This window comes from Ambystoma mexicanum, chromosome 6q (assembly GCF_040938575.1).
Source record: "Ambystoma mexicanum isolate Mex_15411 chromosome 6q, UKY_AmexF1_1, whole genome shotgun sequence".
NCBI lineage: Eukaryota > Metazoa > Chordata > Amphibia > Caudata > Ambystomatidae > Ambystoma > Ambystoma mexicanum.
Genome location: NC_090937.1, coordinates 1,024,714,382 through 1,024,729,072, shown reverse-complemented (window position 1 = coordinate 1,024,729,072; position 14,691 = coordinate 1,024,714,382).

The window sequence follows — 14,691 nt, the reverse complement described above, 5'->3', positions numbered from 1 at the left end:
TCACAAAAAATAGAAATCAATACTCAAGGAAACCGGCTACAGTTAACAACACAAGACCTAATTTCCATCACGGCAACTTCCAAAAATGAAAATAGCCTAAACACCACCAATAACATCACAGATAAGGTGGATTATTGACCACTTCTCATACCGTATTCACATCCACGACAGAAAAGAAGACAGGAAAAAACAAATTTGCATATACACAATGAAGAAGTGAGGCTAAAGAAATCCAACCTCAGAAAAATCATAAGGAGGGCTCAAACAAATCCAACGCAAGAAAACCTTGACCTAGTAATCCAACAGAAAAAAAACTACAAGTCATGGATTCAGTCCATACGTTGGAAACTATATCAAAAAGATGCCAAGACCATGCTGAGAACAGTTTGCAAAAGGAACTCTAAAGATTTCTGGACGATAATAAAGACCAAATCGTCAGTCACAGAAAAGACTATTATCAATAGTGTTTCTGAAGGCAAATGGATGGATCACTTCACTAATCTATTCAAGGAAACTACACCAAAAACAAACACAATAGACAACGGAGGTACAAGCAAATGGAATGTGTACTCCAATCAGACCATCGATGGAATCTCAAACATCGATCTTAAACAGAAACCAGAAATCTGGGCACCACTAATAACCGAAATGTTTTCAAGATGCAGGGCCACGAGATCTGTTCCTGCAACCTGGAAAACAGCAAATGTGGTCGCGATTTACAAGAAGGGCCTGAGAGACGACCCAAAAAATTACAGGCCGATAGCACTATTGGATGTGCTGGGAAAACTTTTTGGCTCTTTGGTATTGGAGGAATTTCGAGACTGGCAGAAAGAGGCTAAGACAGCCGACCCACTACAACATGGTTTTGAAAAGGGCCTTGGCACTGCGGTTAATATCATGATGCTCAGTATCCTAAAGTCTAAAGTTTCCGAGGGTCATCCGACAATTTATATAGCAACAATCGATTTGGTCCAAGCATTTGACTGCGTAAACAGGGAAAAACTATGGAGAAAACTAGAAAAACAGAAATGTCCATCATCAATTCTAGACCCAATCAAAGCCTTGTACAGTAAAACCTCAATCAGAGTACGCCTCAATGATGCTGGCCTCCTGTCAAAAACAATAAAAACAGCTAGATGGGTTAAGCAGGGCTGCCCCTTGGCGCCAGCATTGTACAAGGCATATATGGCTGACATAGTGGAAGAAGAAAGCGACACCCGAACATTTCCACCTAAAATGGGCGAGTCGAAAGTAACACGACTGCTTTACGCGGTTGACATCTTATTGCTGGACCAAACAGCTATCGGTCTTCAATGGCAAATAGACAGTCTTTCAATATATCTAAAGAAAAATGATTTGGAATTGAATACAACAAAAACCAAAATCTTGATTCTGGAAAAATCGTCAAAACCAACTAAAAGATTTCAATGGTTTGTAAATTCAGAGAAACTGGACATAGTAAAAAGTTTTACCTACCTGGGAGTAAAAGTCTGTCAAAGTCGAATAGAAATAACGATGCAAGAACATCTACTCATCAAGACTAAGACATTGGCAGCACAGGCCTTGACCCTGGAAAGAAAATATGGTAAATTCACAATCCTTCCACTAATCAACTTTTCTTGAGTTGGTTTTGCTTAAAGAGCACTGAGTTGGTTTTGCTTAAAGAGCGCTGTGCGACACTTTCAGTGATTTGGAGTAGGTGAACACCACGAATGCCATCAGCAAAGATTTGGGGAGGTTGATCATGCAGGAGTGAGTGTCTGTCTATCATGTGACTGAAAGCAACACATGCCGTTGCAACCCAAAGGGCAGCATAAGGGGGATTAATTATCATCTGATTTAATTTGGAGGGAGCATAAGATATTCGGGGAGTGGATGGGTGACACACGCCTTTGTCCATCTGTTGAAGCGAATGAACGAGACAATGGCCACCAGGTGACACCTGGAAGATTGAACAAGAGGGGCCGGAAATCCCTGAGGCAACCTAATCTGCTTTTGTTTGGAGTGAGCACAGAGAATCAGGGCAGATGGTGACATACATGTCAGTGCCCGTCTCTGGATGTGAGTGGATGAGATACATGCCTTTCTGTGACACCTCATAGAATCAGTGGGAGGAGCTGGCAATTTCAGAGGGAAGTCTGTGGGAGAGGGACACTCAACTGACTTTGCTGTAATGAATCAGAAGAGATTCATGGAGGTGGGTGACAGACCAGCCGGTGGTCATCCTCTGAAGCAAGCCAACGGGACACGTGACATTGGGTGATGGTAGATGTAGGAGGAGTTGGGAATCACTGAGGGCAGCTTGTGGGAGTGACACACTCACCTGATTTTTCAGTAGAGATTCATTGAGATGGCTGGCACACTAGTAAGTGTTCGTCTTTTGAAGGGAGTGAATGAAACATTTGCCAATGAGTCACACCTGGGAGAACAAACTAGAATTCACTTAGGCAAGCTTGTGTGGAAGCAATAGACACCTGATTTTGGTGGGAGGGAGCACCAGTGATTAATGGCAGCAGTTGACACACACGCCAGTGTCCTTTGCTTGCAATAGGTGGGTGAGACACATTCCATTGGGTGACACCTAGCAGGGGTGGGAGGAGCCAAAAATCCAGGAGGGAAGCTTCTGGGAGAGGCATGCACATCTGATTTTTCTGTAAGGGAACACAAGAGGTGTACAGTGCTGGAAAACACAGATTTGGTATATGTTGAACAACATATTAGCACCCAAATGGGCTGGAGGAAGAGGGAACATGCTGTTTGTGGTCTTACCACTGTTGCAGATGAACATACTATGTGAAATGCGGATGCCAGAACTGCAAGTTGTCAATTGAGGCTATCATCCAACTCACATTCATCAGACTCTGTCACAAGTCACTCTGGGGTACATGCACCAATACAAGACAATGTGCAAGTAATGAACATCGACTGAGACTGACAGATGAGGATTCACTTCACTTCCCTCCCCTAGCTCTGGGGCAGAATGGGGAGGTGTGCAAATGTTATCTACTAAAGATAAGGGTGTATGAACAGATGTAGTACTCGAATAGGGTGTCCAGTCAATTGGTCAAAAAAAAACTGGTCGACTGCAATTTGGTCGACGCAATTTGGTCGAAAACCAAATGGTCGAATTTTTTTATTTATTTATATATTTATTTTTCGGGTTTTCGTTTAGTAAAAAAAGGGGTTTTTAGAGAAAAAAGAAGGTTGGGGGGGGGACCAATAAAAAAAGGGTTAAAATAAAAAATAAAAAAAAATCGACCATTTGGTTTTCGACCAAATGTCTGGCAACCCTTGAATAGCAGGTTGAGATTTAATATCCAAAGTTTCTATCACTACCACCGCCATTCACTGGGTCAGACAATAATGCTAATGAGCTGGAAGATTATTAAGACGAAGGGTATTCTCGATCAGAGTGAATACACGATAAATTATTGCTGTTGGAAAGCAAAGATACAGGCAGAGAAGAATAATAACCACAAAATCGGTTGCTGAAGTACTAATAGAAATGTGCCTCACAATATGTAAAGAGTCTTCTTAAAGAAAAGATCTCTCGTGGCAGGTCATAAAGTACATCACATCATCACTTTCTGTGCCACCACTAGAGCCATCAATGCCAGGATCATCATGCCCACATGAAAACACCTTGTATGCTAACCTACTATGTAAGTCATAAGACAGGATGTGCTTCTCAGAGAATAAACAGCATCCATATTGGGCCACTTTGACCATTCTGCTGGAAAATGTTGTGCTGAGAGAAGGCAGGGACCAGCTTCTAACACCACATCTATTTGGTTCCACATGAAGCAGAACTATTGGCAGACATTGGAAGAAGCATCCCTCCCCATACCATCATATTAGTATCATATGTTCACCAGTCAGCAGCACAGTTGCCCAAGTAAATAATTCAGCTGTATCAGTGATTGGGAGAAAGACACCAATACCTACGCGGGCGCCGGTAAAATTTGCAAGTTCGGCGGCAGCCCACCGGTTTTACCGGCAAGGCTACCGCCACACTTGTAATGAGACCCACTGATTTCCTTTATGGACCCATGTCTCAAAATAAAAGTGACAACTTTTCATTCCCATGTCTCAGGGAAGACAGCCTTGCAGCAGGCATCACATGGCAGAGACACTGTACAAAGATGCAAAAAGGCTTTGATGCAGGGCTTTCAACATTAGAAGTCAACCTCACAGAATACAATGGTATCCATAGGCAGAACATCACTGACATATGTTAAAATCGTTGTGAACAGTGCAGGCAGAGGATAAAGAAAGGAGCATTTTCAGTGAGTCAGGTATCTTGAACACAATCAGGGCAACATGTGGGTCTATCAACTGCACAGAATCCTGATGCCTATCTATTGGACATGTCACCTGTGGGAATGGATGATGACCAATTACAGTATCATTACAGCAAGCACTCTTTCTGGTCAGGGGCACTTGTGATAGTTGTTGTAGAATAGCTTACCTACCTCCCTGTAAGAATTCAGCCTGAGAGAGGTTTTATTGCAGCAGCAGCTATTTTCTCAAACCTCACTAAGGGCCTCATCACGAGTTTGGCAGTAACCCTTAAATCCGGCGGTCGCGCTATTACCACCAGATTTAAGGGTCCGCCAAATCAGGGTTTCGGCAGATCTCTCCCCAGCTCTGAGCTTTGGGGAAATCCAGCAAAAATTCGCGCTATTACCACCAGCAGGAAATCCGCCGGTGGTCAGAGTGCGAAAATTCCCCATTGAGCCCAATGGGGAATGGGACATTCCCGAATGGGCTCAGTGGGGAATTCCATTACCGCCAAACCCGTGATCCGGCTCTAATAGCGCCGTGGGGGTTTGGCGGTATGGCTAATACCACCGGCAGTAATACAGCCAGCGTTACCACCCAACTCGCGATGAGTATCTTGGGCTCATTTGCAACCTCCCATTAACGTCATCAAACTTTTTCACAGGGTGTAGCAACCTGTTAAAGATCTTGGGTTTCCTCACAGGTCATTGCCTTTCAATACGTTTTTCATGTTCTCTCACAGTGAGAAACAACCCCTTACAGAACTTAGGTTTTACAAAGGGCGCAGATGCGTGCTAAGGTTCTTGGGTTCTTTTGCAGGGTTCATCTGCCCCTTATAGCCTCTGATACAACCACCTTTTAAGGTTCTCAATTTGTTTTCACAAGGTATATTCACCCCTTATGCTTCTCTGCAGTTTGCAGATTCACAGCTGTCCTCAAAGATGTACTGGCTCGTTTATATGTTGTAGCTGCCCATTATGATTATTACATTTTTCACATGGTAAACCCATCCACTAAGAATCTCAGGTTATCCCACAGGGTGCAGAAACATCTTAATGTTATCTGGATTATTCACAAGGAATTGCCACCAACTAAGGGTTTCTGTTTTTTGACAGTGTGCATCCACCCTATAAGTATCACAGTTATTTTTTCTCACAACTCTCAAATACCCATTTATGTTATCAAGCTCTTTCACAAGCTGAATTCACACCTTACAGTTCTCAGCTTGTGCCACAGGGTGCAGCCATGCACTAAGGTTAACAAACTCTTTCAAAGAGTGAAACTGCCCACCACATTTCTCAAACTCTCCATCAGAATGGTTCATTAAGTTCTCCAGCTCTCCCACAGACTTCTAACACTGTCATGGTTGGGGAGTCTCTTGTGAGGCCAGTCCCTCACTGTGATTGCAGCATTCCCTGCCCCTTCACAACATCATAGAGTAGGACGCTCCATATATTATCGCAGTTTGCCTGCCATCAATACAAATTCCAGCTTGCTACAGCAAGCCAACACCTCACAATAAAGTTATTAGGTCCTCCCACACTGCTTGATGTTGTTCAGGGGACCTTCCAGAAAGTGCATGTTGTTGGTGTCTCAACACCCAAACCCAATTGTGGGCATGGTGCTAGTAAGGGGGGCCTGTCCCTGGCAAATGATGCTGGTGTCACTGGCACTGATAGGGCATGAAGGATGAATATGGGGCCCAGGCCACAGTGTTCTCAATTGTGTTGCTGTGCTACTTCCCATCCCTGAAACATGTTAGGACCTTCCTCCTCATGACTGCTGTGGGGATGGTGGTAGGTGTATGGTCATAAGCCTTCGAGCACACATGTGCCTTCAAAACCCTCCTGAGCCATTGGTGCATGTTGTTCCCCACCATCAGTGTCCTTAGTGTATAGCCCCCTTGCTGTTTTTTTTCTACCCACTGCTTGACCCACTTGCCACAGCCACCCACTGTGGATGATACATCATACTCATTCCCCCTGTGGCTGTTCCCTGATGAAAGGGTAACACATCCCTAGACCTAGAACCTCTTGGGCTGTGTTGGAGGTTGAGGCCACCGCTCCCTGAGGCTCCTGCAGGCATTCCACCAGCCTGCTCACTGTTCCCCTGCCATCCTCGCAGGCAAAATGGGACTGTCAGAAAAGCCAATGCAGAGACCTGTGTTTGTGTGAGAACCCAAAAGCGTGTAACCTAAGAACCAGATGAACCAGGACAACCCACACTGACTGATGTGAACAAACAAAGGAGCAAAGAAACAATCCTACTCACTACATCTAACAGAAAAACATTGCTCAAAACTGATAAAATACTACTAATACAATTATACACTACACAAGAAAATATTACCAGACAAGCACACAGAAAGGCATGTTTATTTTTGTGTGTGTTCTGTGTTTCTTACGGGGCTAAATGTGGGAATCTATTTTTGTTTTTTAACTTTTTATAAAGGAATATAAATGGTAAAAGGTAAATGAGGAAAAGGGTAACTTCATTTTCTTGTTTATAAGTGGAATGTAACACACAACACTTTAACACAATGTGATGATTTGCGATCTGGCAGGAGTGTGAAACCCCTCGGTTTTTTATTTGTATTAAATAATAATAAAATGTTGTGGGTAATTCCATCTCTGAAAGGGAAATCTGCTAATCAGATTCTCCTCTCATAAGCTCCATGCCAAAAGCACAGTATGTACTTGAGTCCTGCTGCATCAGTATCCTAATGTGCACTGCCTGTTCTACCAGTGCCACAGAGGTCACAGCTGCCTTTTTGACAGCTGTAGTGACATTCAAGTCTCAGCAGCCCGTGGGTTGCATTTACAATATGAACCCCTGTTCCAAAAAACTGCATAACTGTGAAGATACTGTCCTGGTGGCATGCTAAACTGTAACAAATAAGCCAAACCCGAGTTAAGGTATGGTATCCAGAATCTCTCAGAGTTATCCAAGTTACACTGAAATGATATTGCACATGTGTCAGACCTGCGGGTGCAGTTCAGCTGTGAAAAAGTATGTGCATTCTCCCAGACAGTCAGAACCCTATCCTACTGGTAGTAATGTAGCCTGGTGGGATTGTCTTTCTCTGTTCCTTTGTAAGGGCTGGTAACATCCTTCTCCCATTGAGAGCCACTCCACAGGACACTGACCTGGGAACAGGAATCAAAGTACACGCCCATTCACAAAGAGCCGGGCCTCATGCCAGGGAGCTAAATTTCTAAAGGCATTTGTTTCTATTGCGAAGGTATGGGGACATTGTTAGTTTAGCCAGGGGGAGATCTGTACAGTTTGGGGAGAATTCTGTCATTTTGTTTCTCTCTGCCTCTCTTCCTCTTTTCTGCCCCCTCCACTTCCTGTGGCACAAAAATCTGTGGGTGTGATGTCAGAATGGCAAAGTCCACTCATTTCAAGAGCAGGGACCCACGCCATTTCTTTGAATCATCTTGAATAATCTTCTGACAATCACTTGAGATGATTGTTTTGAATCCTGCAGGTAAAGCAGTCCTATCCATAGTCCTCCAGTTGTGAGGTGAAGGCAGGTGTTCCAAAGCAGAGTTGTGTTCTGTCCCCTAACCATCCCCATGGACCACTGGGGGTGATCTGCTGCTGGAACAGGTCCTGCCTCTTTGCCAGCTGCAGCGGTAACCAGGACCTCACTGTGTTGGAGGACCACTACAGTTTGGACCCCCATTTGTTTGGAAGCATGACAAAAGGACTCATCTTGTCCCTGAGCCAATCGATTGGGACTCTCAGCACCCTGAGAGCGAAGACAGCCAGGATCCTAGTTTTTTTTCGCTCTTGAACTGCTTGGAGCTTGAAGATCTGTTCAACAAAATTGAAACATCAGGGTCTTCTGTTGCTGCCTTTTTTCTCTCTCCCGATCTGCGCACAGCACCAAGAAGTCTGGTTCGGCGTTACAGAACACCAAGAATTGCAATGAAAGTACTATTGACTTTTGACTGCTAACAGACCCTACATACTGTTTAGGTCCCTTTGAACCCTTTTTTGCTCAGACGTACATATCCTTTCTTAAGAAGTGTTATTTTCTGATGCTTGCCTTCCACCCCTGATTAATTACCCAGAGTACTACATTTACAATATGTGCTTAGTCTGTGTTCTTTCCTCAGTGGTGGGTTTTGTGTAGAGTGTTTGTAGTAAGTTATTATTGTAGATGGTTTGTTTATTTAAAGTGAACATATTTTCATTGAACCCTTATTGGGCATTCCATGGACTGTAATACTTTGCTGTTTGGGTTGCTACTGAACCACATTCACATAGCTCTTGAGAGTATAGCCTTCCATCGGCCCACGCTACCACAAAAGGCAAAGGAGGCATATCTCCTGACTGTGCCTGTTTTACCCATATGATTGTGTTGGCTCTTGATTTGTGGAAGTGTGAGGGCTCAGTGGGTGTTTTAACTTCTACTCATCCTTGTACTCGTCACACATAGTGAACAAACAATTAGAAGGTGAACCCCAAATGTCTTCAATAAGCCTAAACAACAATAACCAGCACAAATGACAATCAAAAAACAGATTAAACTCATCCAAACTTTACAAAAGAACTTCTCAAATGCACCAACATTCCGGGATCACCCTCCAAGTATGAGCAAGTCCTGTGCAACACCTCTCCTCACATCCTAACAAAACTCTTAAAGGAACAGGAAGTGAGCTGGCTCTCATAACGGGGAATTAATTTCCTTCAGTATATTTGTTTCCTCCAAATTCCTACATTAACTGAATGACCTAGGTTAATTAGGCCCGCTGCTCTGGATTGGACAATAAATCATCACTCTAGACCCCAAAACTCTCTGCGAATTTATTGGGGATTTGTCGTAACCAAAAACCTGTTCCCTTCTCCCAGTAGTAGCACATCTTCAGTAAAATATGAGACCACTACTATAGGTCCATTTTGAAGCCAGTTTTCCCGGGCAACAGAGGACAACATTTTGTGTCTCTCTCTTTGTTGCGCTCTATTCCATAGCCCTATATCTGTGCTCCCATCTCTCTGTGCTATTCTTGCTAAGCCAGAATTTTTGGGATATTCTTTCTTTCACCTTTTTGCCTACATAGTTTCCGTCCCATGTGAGTTTTGCATGAAAGTGGTGGAACAGAAAACAAGTTTACTCAATTACCAGACCACTATTGGAAATATCCTTCACCTTGAGCCAGAGTCATGCACACGCAGTCATTTCATACCTACACGAAGGGTATCAATTCACCAGTATACACTAGCAAAGAGTAACCATGGAGACGTTTTTTTTTTAAGCCACCGAAACCTGTGCAAACATGTCAGTGCAACAGACAAAAATCTGCCGAAAGCATTGTACATTTGAGCGCGCATCCATGCATTTGTACAAACACACAACGTAGTACATTGAATCCTTTGGAATGATGAATGGGGTGGCGGCTATTCCAATATGTGACAGCGTGGCTTTCGGGATGAGTTCATTCCCTGCGAATGTAAACAACAATCGATTGTCTCAGCTGCCTCGTTCCATGACCCGTCTATGGGACGGCTATGCAGGCTGGCTCTGAATCAGATATAAATACATTAAGCAAATAGACCACTGAGGAGCTCATGTGATAACATTCCAGAGCTGAAGCGGCAGATACTGACCGGCTTCACACACCAGCAAATCAGTCATTTGTTATATACAAAGATGTTCACGGGGACCTCGAATTTAATGAGTTATTGAATTTATAATTGAATGTTTCTTGACAACCATTTCTCAGAAGCCAGACACTTAAAACAAGACAATTACTAATTTGACGGCAGGTTGTTCGGCAAATGTGATTATTCAATAAATGAGACCCGTGGACGTTTGAACTATCAATGCCAACTACGGAAATCTATATGCATGACTGTGCAAAGCCAATCACATTTGTTATCAACCTACATAATCAAAGAAAGACAGCATTTAATAGACCCTCTCTTTTTCTAGAATTGTACATGCCACAAAACAGCACTTCATTATCTATGTCATGGCTTGAATATGTTACAACACATACTATGTCAAGGTGAAAGATTATCTGCATAAGAAGAAGATCAGCACATCATCAGGAAAGCTAGCTTCCAAAGGATGGCATTGAACTGTGCATTTCACATTCACACCAGCAAAACATCGCACATTGTTTGTAATGGTTCACTATGTTGCCATTGCATCATTTTATTTGGGCTCTCTCTTGTTCATTCTTGTTTTAGGAAAAGGCACATAAAATAGTCGACAGGACATATTAGCATCAAGAACCGAATCTATTTTGCCATTACAGGACTTGCGGATCATTCTGTGGGCTTACCTCTTTAGAACAAAGGGCTTAGATGCTGTCTCCGGAAGTCGAACGTTGGAAGGGCAGCCGCTGAGCCATCGGTGTGCAACACTAATCACAAAGGTGTGCCGCTGTCATTGCATCGAGACAAACACAAGGAAATGGCTTGCATACATTATGCTCGGGGCTGTCAATCGAGATAGCTTTTCTTTTCTATTTTTCTCCAGCTGTGATACCACAGTGGGGTATTGCACATGGCTGTGGAAGAACATGGCATGTGACATATGTCCACTTCTCAGTATTTAATAAAATGTAGCATTTAAAGACGATCCTTCTAAAGCATACAGAAAACAGCAGGGATAAAGGCAATATCAGTCAATAAACATTGGGACATCAACTTCAAAACTTTTCACTGTGGACTGTATGGATTCGAAAGGGGAAAAGAAAAGAACAAATAAACAGTCACAAAATGGCCATGTTTCTGTTCATTTTCAAATATCACATAGGCAGAATGGCCACTGGAAAAGTCTTCTCCGCCCCCAGATAAATCTGTTTAAATATGCCTCAAATAACCTCACTACATAGTCACTGGTGGCGCAGGAGCCGCAAAAGCTGAATTGTGGACCCAACCGAGTGCCTGCACTAGCCTTGTTCTTTCTTTTTTCTTTCATTCATTCTTTTTTTATTTATTCTCAGACCCTTTTCCCTCCTACTATCCCTCCCTCCCTCCTTCCCACTTCCTTCCTTCCTTCCTTCCTTCCTTCCTTCCTTCCTTCCTTCCTTCCTTCCTTCCTTCCTTCCTTCCTTCCTTCCTTCCTTCCTTCCTTCCTTCCTTCCTTCCTTCCTTCCTTCCTTCCTTCCTTCCTTCCTTCCTTCCTTCCTTCCTTCTTCCTTCCTTCCTTCCTTCCTTCCTTCCTGACTTCCTGACTTCTTTCATTACCCTCTTCTCTTACCATTTTCCACTTTAATTGTATCTCCCACTTTCCTTTGCTCTCTCCATTTCCCTTTGTCATCTTAGTTTTTGTATGTCTTCATACTGATTTGAATTTTCGTTTTTCTCTCATTTATTCTTTTTCACTCTTACCTTATTCCTACACCCAGACAACCCCAACACCCTGACTTTATGGGTTTAGTTATTTGTGGACTTCTAAATACTGGACTATGGTGCTACGGTCTTAGCTGATGGAACATAAGTAACCCTTCAGAGGTTCTTAGGGAACGTTGCAGCGGTCTAAATACCGTTGTTTCTATTTTATGCAGCAATTCTGCCATTCCTGTAAATGTGCTACCTCAGAAAATTATCAGCGTTTTCCTAGTAAAAGGATAATATTTTTGGGGCTTATGGATGTAAGGTATAGTGCCAACCTAGCAGTATACATGCCGTTGTGAGTGACATATGGCATAAGGATGGGAATCATACGCATTTGAGTACATTCATATTCATATTCAAGGAAACAATAGTTGCATGGATGTTAAGGTGGGAACTTAACACAACAAAACCCCTGAAATTCAGCTAAAGCCACCTTAATGTCAAGCCCCCTGTTGCGCAGCCTATGACCACAATGATGACATCACAGATCACATCGCCTGATTACATCACTAATTAAATGTTGAATGAGAACACTGATGAAATTACAAATCACATCACTGATGCCATCACTGGTGACTACATTAATTACATTGTATTTAACTGAATGCATCAATAATGTAATTAGACAAAACATAATGTATAAGATAGTTCATGAAAACCTTAATTACCTTAATAACAATTTAGGCTGTGACATTTGGCCATGACAAAGGCTGGGATCACTCGCCAGCACCAAAGGCCATAGCTAGTGGTTGGTTAGTGTTCAAAAATACCAATGTCCATGGTTAAAAGCCATGCCTAATAGCCCATCACTGTTTTAAAAAATACAGTGGGCAACGTTGAAAGCTGTAGTCAGTGGCCATGTCTAAAGGCCACAGCTAGTGCCCATTAATATGTTAGAATATACAGTTGGCACAGCAAAAGGCTGTAGCCACTGGCTAGTATTGTGTTGAAGACCATGGCTGGTTAGTGTATATAATATACAGTGGGCACGGCTGAAGGTCATAGCTAGTGGCTGGTTAGTGTTGTATAATACACAGTGGGCAAGGCCAAAGGGCATCGCTTATTGCATTTTATTATTTTTAAATATACAGTGGAAATGGCCAAAAGATGTAGAAACTGCTCAAGGTCAAAGGCAAAGGCCATTGGCCCATTTATATGTTGGCTTAACAACGGCACTTGCCGAGGTGCAATGGTTTTTTAATGTGTCCCAGTGTTTTTAAAAATAGGGCAAACTTTTCCCTAGTGCTAACACCGTGCAAACTTTGCACTTGCACCAGTGCAAACTTTCTGTAATCTGGCCCATGATCTTCTCCTTCTACATTCAGTCATCACTATAAACTGAACATGAAAAGTGGGCATCTTAGTCCTCAGCACAATACACATGGCATAAATTAGCATAACTTGTTAATTCACGTACATAAAGGTTTTGTGAGATAATCTGTTACATATCTTTGTTTTTATGTAGCAATTTACCATTCATTAATCTCTGGTGCGTGCTCAATTCATGAGTAGACTGCTGGTCAGGCGGATGGGACCTGCCACACACATGCTCCTCCCATCACCCATTTAATCAGTCCTTCTTAAGCGTCCTCATCTAAAGACGTGAAAAGATAAGCACCTATTTGGCCTGACCCGCCATCCTGAATTTCACCTACAAAATATGCACTACTACTGCTACTCAACAAAACATATCAACATGTATGTCCTCCCTCCACTGCCCATCCCCACTCTCGCTATGGTTTGAATCGGCAAGCCCCAGAAAGCTACCCTAGTAAACCTCATCAATAATACTCTTGCTCCCATTCAGTGAACATTTCTTCAGTAATACCTACAATACTATAACCACGACTCCTCAACATCGCTATGAGCAGCATTCCCAAAATTCCCAAATTCTCTCATGTCTTCTAAACAATGAAATTCCTCTCCTTCTGAAATTGGCTCCATGTTTCAAATATCCAATGAAACAATAAATATACCCCAACATAGGACAATCTCCTACAACTACACCTCACTTTCAAGCAATAAAAATGTACTATGTAGAAAAACTCTAAATATATTGAAACAATATAATCAACAGTTCTATTGGCATATGTAAACATCACTCAAAAAAGTACATTCTCTGATATGTTGAACACTTGGACAGCATCTGTGGTACTTGAAATCCAATTGGCAGCCACCTACAACACAAACACTGAACAACCAATCAGAAATTAAATACAAGAAATTCCAACTTCATTCCTCATGTATGCTTCCTCTTTTGCTTATTCTAATATCTGAAGTGACAAGCAGTATTTCTTTCTAACACACTAAAATGGAAAACTACATGGAATGTCTAGAGGACAATTATCCTACAGAGGAAGACATTTAAAAAAAGATGTTCAAGAAAAGAAACCATAAGAAAATATGCCACATTCAGGATTTTGTGCATTCGTTATATTTATGTAAAATGAGACTAAGAATAATATTTTAAGGAACACGTCAGTCACCAAACAGATATAGTTTATCTAACTGCTATTACATGTCTATTACATCTTCAATAGTTTAAAAATATTTCAAATATTTTCAAACGGATAAAGAAGTCATTCACGTATCACAAAGAATTAAACAAGAAGCACCACAAGGACTACCCACAAAACTAATCATGTATTCTTTAACAGAATTAAAACAACTATTAATTAATGTTCAAAATGAAGTACAATTAATGAAAGAGGACATTGAAAATGTAAGACAAATCATGAACAGGAACAATCCCGATAATTGGGCTATAGAAGATGTACCATGTGTTCAAACTAAAAGAAAAAGAAAACCCACAACAACATCCCCCCAAAGAAACTAAGAAACTTGTTTTCAACAAACTGTGTTTGCATATTTGTTTACCTTTTTCAAGTATATGCACTTATATGTATTATTAAATAATACAATGTATTACAAATGTTACAATAACTGTTTACAAATACAAAACTCAATGCATCGTAAAGAACTTTCCAAGATAACTACCCACACACATGTAACATTTTTTTCCAATTAATTTGTGTAGCCATGGCAACACAACAC